Source organism: Coenobita brevimanus, chromosome 90, assembly GCF_032717465.1.
Source record: "Coenobita brevimanus isolate Jiangsu-jjx chromosome 90, ASM3271746v2, whole genome shotgun sequence".
Classification (NCBI taxonomy): Eukaryota; Metazoa; Arthropoda; class Malacostraca; order Decapoda; family Coenobitidae; genus Coenobita; species Coenobita brevimanus.
The window spans coordinates 23,892,929-23,900,867 of NC_137043.1; the positions used below are offsets into that span (position 1 = coordinate 23,892,929).

At 43.3% G+C, this 7,939-nt stretch overlaps 1 pseudogene; it reads right to left on the bottom strand.

Moving 5' to 3' along the window:
• Positions 1-506: 506 nt before the first annotated feature.
• LOC145411734 (5S ribosomal RNA) lies at positions 507-625 on the bottom strand (annotated as a pseudogene).
• Between the last annotated feature and the right edge of the window lie 7,314 nt (positions 626-7,939).

Here is a 7,939-nt window from a genome sequence, read left to right on the forward strand (position 1 = left end):
TCCTCTAAACTTCAATTCTCACTCATCAAACAACCTAACTATTTGACGGCTGTCACATTTTCCACTTCTTGACTATCTAGCCTAACTATGCATTCCGTGACCTCATTCCTCTCACAGACCATAACTTTATTCTTCACTGCAGCAGCCTACTGTACATCGTCTTTTAGACTACGCTCCTTACACACACGTCCAGACTCATTCACCAAACCTTACAACCCCCAATCATCTTCACATAACAATACAGTATCATCAACAAAGTGTAGAACAGCCAGTTTCCAAACCCAACCTTCTCTCCGTAATGACACTCCAGCATCCACTGCTTTATCTTGCACAGTATTTCTTTTATAACACTATATATATATATATATATATATATATATATATATTCATTCATTGCCAGACGCCATGTATCCCAAACGGGGTGGCCAAGGGCTTAGAGTTAATTGTTTTACAGGGAGGGACACTAATCCTCCACCAACCCCACTTAACACGTAGGGAGAACGTTATGCCAACAGCATCTGGTGTTCCCAGGCGGTCACCCATCCAAGTACTAACCAGACCCAACGTTGCTTAACTTAGCTGATCGGACGAGAAGCAGTGTACTCAACGTGGAATATATATATATATATATATATATATATATATATATATATATATATATATATATATATATATATATATATATATATGTGTGTGTGTGTGTGTGTGTGTGTGTGTGTGTGTGTGTGTGTGTGTGTGTCTAATCATGGAGACATGACGCATCCCTGTTTCAGTCAGACATTCAAATTAAAAATCTTGGTTCAATGTCCACACACACTACGACCCTTGGTCCCTCATACATATTCTTGAAAGTATTCAGCAATTTCCCACTCACTCTTTATATTTGCAGCACCATGTCTGTCTACTGTGTCATGTGTTTATTTCAGATTCATGAATCCAGCATACAACTTGTTATCCTTCTCTAAATATTTTCCACTAGACATCTCTGTACGAATATTTCATCTTCACATTCTGTCCTTTTCCTAAAGGTTTCTCGCCAACTAATTCCCCAGTTATCTCCCCAACACAGTCAGCTATTACCCTCCCATATCAAATAAACTGTAATCCTGTGTGTGTGTGTGTGTGTGTGTGTGTGTGTGTAGCTCAGCCAAAACTGGAGATGGGATTTTTAATGAAACTTGGCGGAATGGCTGGAACTGCGTCCCAGATGGGCCAGTTGCAATTTCATATGGAATGAAAATTTCAGAGAGGGGTATTTTGGTCCCTAATTATGATCCTCATTGGTTATATTACACGGGAAATGCGACGGGGCATTTCCGTGGAGTTTCATGTGTCTCCGGGGGAAGAGAGAGAGAGAGAGAGAGAGAGATTGCACATGTACAGTTTAATGTCTATTACTACACTGATGGTACGAACGGACAATTTTAATCAGAAGAAAATGTTAGCAGTTGTGGTGGTGGTGGTAGCTGTGATGGTGGTGGCAGTGGTAGCTTTGTTGTTGGTGGTGGTGGTGGCAGCTGTTCAGAAACGGCTCTCATTTGGGTGATCCAAAACGCGGTGCGGTTCAGAAACGGCTCTCATTTGGCAAGTGCTGAGCGTGTCGGTAGGGCCGCGAGGGGCTTATATATTTCCTAAAACACTGAAAAGACAAATACCCGTGATTGCCACACACATCTGTTTCTCATTTTCCTGTATAATGGGGAATATACCTGGACCCGCAATTATCACAGATTCCATGATTTTTCATAAGTAATCACTCACAGCTGTGAAAAGTTCCTTGGAGTTATTTGCCAGCGCTCTCATAGAATCTCACATCTGTGAATAGGAGCACTCTTGGGAGTTGCTTGTATGTGCGAAAACGTGCTATAGTTAGCAGAAGTACTTTGCCTGTAGACTGGCAGTTCGCCTTGTCAGACTATTGTTCTGCAGAAATATACAAATACAAATAAAAATCAATGTGCATATTTTAATCTATATATCGACATCTCCATTTTCAATTTTAAAAAAAATGAGTTGCCGATTGCGTGCGTGGGGGCTATTTTCACACAGGTTTGTGACAGGTGGGCTGTTTCCTGGTGTCTGGTACGAACTACGGCAAACTGTCAGTTTCAGTAGATTATGTTCTTCGTAATACAGATGTCAAAAGTTTGTGATAAAAAAAGTGTGCTTGTAACAGGCAAAGAAAAAATTTATTGTTGGCTATGGTTGTAGAGGCGAAAGTTGAAATTAATCCCTGAGATCCAGTGAGGCCAGCCTTACAGGTCTACAGAAACTTGCCTTTACTGCAGCTCATCTCACTCATTCACTCACACCCGGGAAATATCCTGCATGCGTCTGCTTGCTGAATAATACATGTTGCAACTCAAATGTTCCTAAGTATGCAGTGCTTCCATCTGCATTACACAGTTGCATTTTTCCAGTGGCTAATTATCTCTGTGCCACTTTAATACCTGCAGTTACAGCCTGACTCCACTCAGTGCGGTTCCCATTCACTCTCTACTTACAGCAGTCGAGTAAATGACGGCAGCACGATCCAGTCTGTAGCTCTGGGGGTTTACCAACACCGTATTTATCACAAATGCCTCTGCAAGGGCGAATATGGCATGGATGACAGATTCGAAGTTGTTGTTGGTCAGCCATTATGCATACTCTAACGCTTGTGAGAAATTCCGAAGTCGTTGTGACAGCTACCCTCCACTTCTTACAAAAACTTCGAGATGTGAAAAGTCGCAACGCTTTTAAAGATTAATAATAAAATTTCGCATATTTATGGACTTTGGAACTTTGATTAATACAGGCATTAAATTAAATTCCAGTCCTCTAAATCTTTACCTTCCTCCCGATGCCAATATGCACATTTTCCATGTTCATATTCAGTATCTCCTCCGCAGATCACCATTTCCTCGCACACTCAGTCACCTCTCAGGGCTTTCCCATTCTGACTTTTTTCAAGCTAAAAAGGTTAAGTAGAGCTGTCATTAACCTCTTCACTACGAAGGCGTGCCACTGATCTGAATATAACTGACTAGTAACAAAAGCAAATCAATACAAGACGTCATCGGACTGAAGAGGATAAAAATTTTTGAGTCAGTCTGCACCCTGGGTAAAAGTTGGAGTGAAGTTGCGTGTGAGGTGACTCAATGAATTCCTCCGCCATGGTGACTTGATACCCCCACCAACCCACCACCACACTCAAATACCACCACCAACATACCCACCCACCACCACACCAACCCACCACCACCAACATACCCACCCACCACCACACCAAACAACCACCACCAACATACCCACCCACTACCACATCAACCCACCACCACATTCAAATACCACCACCCCCAACATACCCACGTACCACCACCACCACCACACTCACCCACTACCACCACCGCCACCACACTCATCTACCACCATCACCACCTCCAACACACCCATCTACCACCATCACCACCACACCCACCTACCACCACCACACCCACCTAACACCACCACCACCATCACCACCACACCCACCTTCCACCAACTACCACCACCACCATTACCACCACCCTACCCACCTTCCACCAACTACCACCACCACCACCACCACCACACCCACCTTCCACCATCACCACCACCACTGTTGATACACAGTACGTAGACGAGGGTTTGAATAAGATGGAGAGAAATATCGTAAGTGTATAGCAGATTAATGGCTGTCCCTCTATCACCAGTGAAGGGTGTGGCCGCTGCTGGTAAAATGGTGCCACGTTGAGAGAGTGAATGGGTAGCTCTCTCTCTCTCTCTCTCTCTCTCTCTCTCTCTCTCTCTCTCTCTCTCTCTCTCTCTCTCTCTCTCTCTATCTCACTTTCCCTCTCCGTGTATCTTTTTATCGTGAGTGAGGTGAGTTACAGTCACGTCTTGGGTTACGGAGTTTTACTGCATACAGTTATTGGAGGTGTGTTTGACAGCGTAAAGTAGCACTGCGTGACGGTGAACCACCTAACTACTCTATCTCCTGCCTTGTGCCCTCGATCGCACTCTTGGCCTCTTTGTCCTACGGCTGCTTTCCCTGGGGTTATATACCGACCTGGGCATAGATGTGTCTTTGGTACCTTTCCATAGGTAGCTTTCCATGACGTCAGATAACTGGCTCATGTTGGTTATACCGCGTGCTCGTGCAATACCTGTACTGTCTGGCATAAAGGGTTTGTGAAACATCAGGGTGGTCCGACATTCCTGAACTAGAATATTTTGTTCGACTTTACTTGTACACCAGACATGACTTATTGTGTAACTGTGTTTGTGGTAGGTGGGGGCACTCACCATCCACCCACTCGATGTAGTGCTGCTGTCGGTTGTCTGCCCTTTCCTCTCCTCCATCCTTCTTTCCTTCCATCCTCTTCTGTCTTCCTTTACTTCATTCTTTCCTTGTCCTTCTGCCTACGGGTGACTTTACACTCCCTCTTCTGTCTTTCTTTCCTTCATTCTTTCTTCTTCCTTCTGCCTGTGGATGACTACACTGAGTGACAAGCCAAATGGTTTCCTGTACACCAGGAAACCATTTACTTCGCTGGGTGGTAACCATATAACCAAATTTTGTCGCCTGGTGGTTTAGTGGGTAATTATTGCGCTCCAATCGGATTGAGCCGGTGAAGGTTTATATCCAAGGGATGGTTGGGGCTGATTGCTCATGCAATGCCACTCAGGGATGAGTGAGGCTGGTCACTCTCATCTTAAATGTCGGGACCAACTGCCTAGCCCCGGGCCCCTACGCTCCTCATGAGGCAATGTAGGATTGGATGATGGATGGATGGATGGTTACTCATAGCAATACTTATATACTGATGTCTATAATTATTACATATTGTATTGTCAAAACATATCAATGCCTACACCACCACCACACCCACCACCACCACCACCACACGCACCTACCTACCACCACCACCATCACACCCACCTACCACACCACATCCGCCACCATCACTACAACACCCACCCAGCATCTAACACTGCCTTAGCTAGAACATGATGAATTTGAGAAGCCTGTCCCTCCCTCCACTCTTTTTTCCCCTACACCTAATCATACTGCATTCCTCCCTTCATTCTCTTCGTACTTTCTCTGTATAAAAACGGACATATCCTCTCTCCACTCATACCTGAAAAGGGTCCAAGTCGGGCTGGAATTGTTGCATCTCCCCCTTGACATCTTTCCAAATGTGGGCACGATATTTTCCTGTGGACAGAATAGTCAGGTGGAAATAAGAATGAAATATAAAAGATGATCGTACTGCAGTGAATGAAATAATAGGTCAGTACTGTACACTATTTCTTTCGTGTTATATTCAGCTTAGGCAAGACCACTAGTACTGGAGCAGTTAGAAGCGATCTGCATTAACACCTTCCACTTTATTATCACAGGACACGCACGCAATACCAGGTAGGGTAATGTGTTTGGTCGGTGTGTGTGTGTGTGTGTGTGTGTGTGTGTGTGTGTGTGTGTGTGTGTGTGTGTGTGTGTGTGTGTGTGTGTGTGTGTGAATAAAGTACTGTAATTCAAATAGTTTTTAATCAGCTTAAGCAATTTTTATCCAGTTTAGACCAAACCAGCCAAACTCGTTGGAAGGGCTGAGAGTATGGCAAAACATCAGTCAAGATCAAGGTCATAGGGCAAGGCCAAAGTTCGACCTGTCTGTCTGTGTCTGAATAAAGTACCTAAACAGCTTTTATTTGATTTGAACCATAGTTGGTGGAAGTGTTGGGGGCCAGTCAAGAAGCTGACCAACTGTTTTGAGAACATGTCAAAGGTCAACTTAAACAATTTTTTTCTGATATAGACCAAACTTTAGGGAAGGCCTCAGGGTAAGGTAAAGATAAAAGGATTCAATTATGAGAACTCTCTCTAAGGTCAGTATCACAGGAAAAGATAGAACTTCAGGGTCACACGGCAAGGTCAACTCAGGCAAATGTGATCCGATTTTAATCAAACTTGGTGGAAGGGCTAAGGATCAGGCAAGACTGAAGTATTTCGATGTTGAAAATAAGTCCAAGGTCAACGTCGCGGGGCAAGTAATTATTTAGTTCGTAGACTAATTAGTGAACGAGGGTGTTACACTCTCTCTGGGTGCTCCTTGTTTTACGTGTTTGTTTATTTTTTTACGTTTTTGTTATGGTACCCCTACAGTTGTGTCAGTGTACAGTTATTATTATATCATGTACTATACTATGGTAGGTTAAACACCCCCCACACACACATGTATAACCTACATAATACATACACACATTCATAACTAAATAAATGTTTGATAAAACAGTAACGTGCCGAACTCAATCCTGCAGGTATAAAGTCAGGCAAGGACAAACGTACAGTCGAGGAAAGGAATACCGTTCTACATCAGTTAGTCCTGCATTTCTGAAACTCGTTCATAATATTCTGAAAGTATGTCGAGCTCCGGAGATCCTAGTACTGGGTTTCGTGTCACTGTTCACCCTCTAGTTATTTGTAGTTACGATATGGATAACTACTTATGTCCACAACTGTACAATAACACTAATGGACCAGTATTTATATCCGCCACTGTACAACAACACTAATGGATCAGTATTTACGTCCACAACTGTACAACACTAATGGATTACATTTCTGTCCACAACCGTAAATATTACTAATGGCTCAGTATTTATCTCCACAGCGGTACAACACTAATATATCACCACACATCACAGGCAACAGCTTCACTATCGGGGGTCGTAATTAAGGTGGCATAACTGACTTCTTTTTCTGAGCGATTTACTACGCAAATGACACATTCTCTTTTCAATATGTATGTACTGTACGTCTGGTATCGACATAGTTTGCCTTAATAACGTGCACGAGGATAAAAAGTTGTAAAAAGCAAAGCAAATCGCCGAGGAGGAGTTGGCACGTTGTCTCCCATGCCAATAAGAACACGTCTTGCAGGTTAAGGGAACGTTCGTAAAGAGGGTGTCCCGCAAGGTTTATTTTTTAGAAACTACAAGTTATTTTACAGCTAATTTTGAGTGCAAATTGCTATGTCAACATGGAACTGTGTATAATTTTGAACGGTTACCTAACTACAGTTACTGATAACAGAGGGTTAATTATGAGACGCACCATTTTCACCCACGTCATCAGTAATTTTAGCACCTTAATGGTTGAAAATTGGACTCATACTGATAACTTCCCCGTTTCTATCAAAAGGGGGAAAAAAATCACACGGTACACCTTACACTTATCGCCTTTCATAGCTCACCACCAACCGTGATAGGCTTCTCTCCGCCCTGACTTGGGGGGGGGGGAGAGAAGGGAGGAGACCAGGTGTTCGTAACTTGCAAACAATGGCCCAGATTCACAAAGAACTTATTTTTTATTCAGTTCAGGAGGGACTTTTCCACCTCGTGGGGTTTGATAAATAGTAGCCTTGTTTAACCCCGGTCACAATTAAGGTGGTGCTGGAGGGACGCCTTCACGTGGTGGCACTGATATAATTGCGTGGCTCCACTGCCCGGTTATACAAAACGTCCCTCAGTTCCCTCCCTATCTCCAAAAAGGACGATGGTGGGTTGCAGGAGGGGGACAGCTTCAGCCTGCAGTCCACTGAGTTCACATTTCAGTGAACCTGGAGTTACTATACTACCGGTACCACTTCTACCACTACTACTACCACAGGGAACTGACAAACACTGTTTATGAATTTCGTGCCGGTACTTCTTAACCCCCTTACTCCGTAGTTAAAAGTGAGCAATGGTCAGATTTGCAGATAAACGTAGGCTATTATGATGCTAATGAGCATACTTAATGGCTTCCCTTATACTACACTCATCACTTTGGAAACTTTGTAATTTTCTACATCATATTAAAGCTCAAAAGCTAGACTTTCCCTTGGCAAACAAATGCAATTGAGTAATAAATAAATAATTCAAAAAGAGAGTAAAA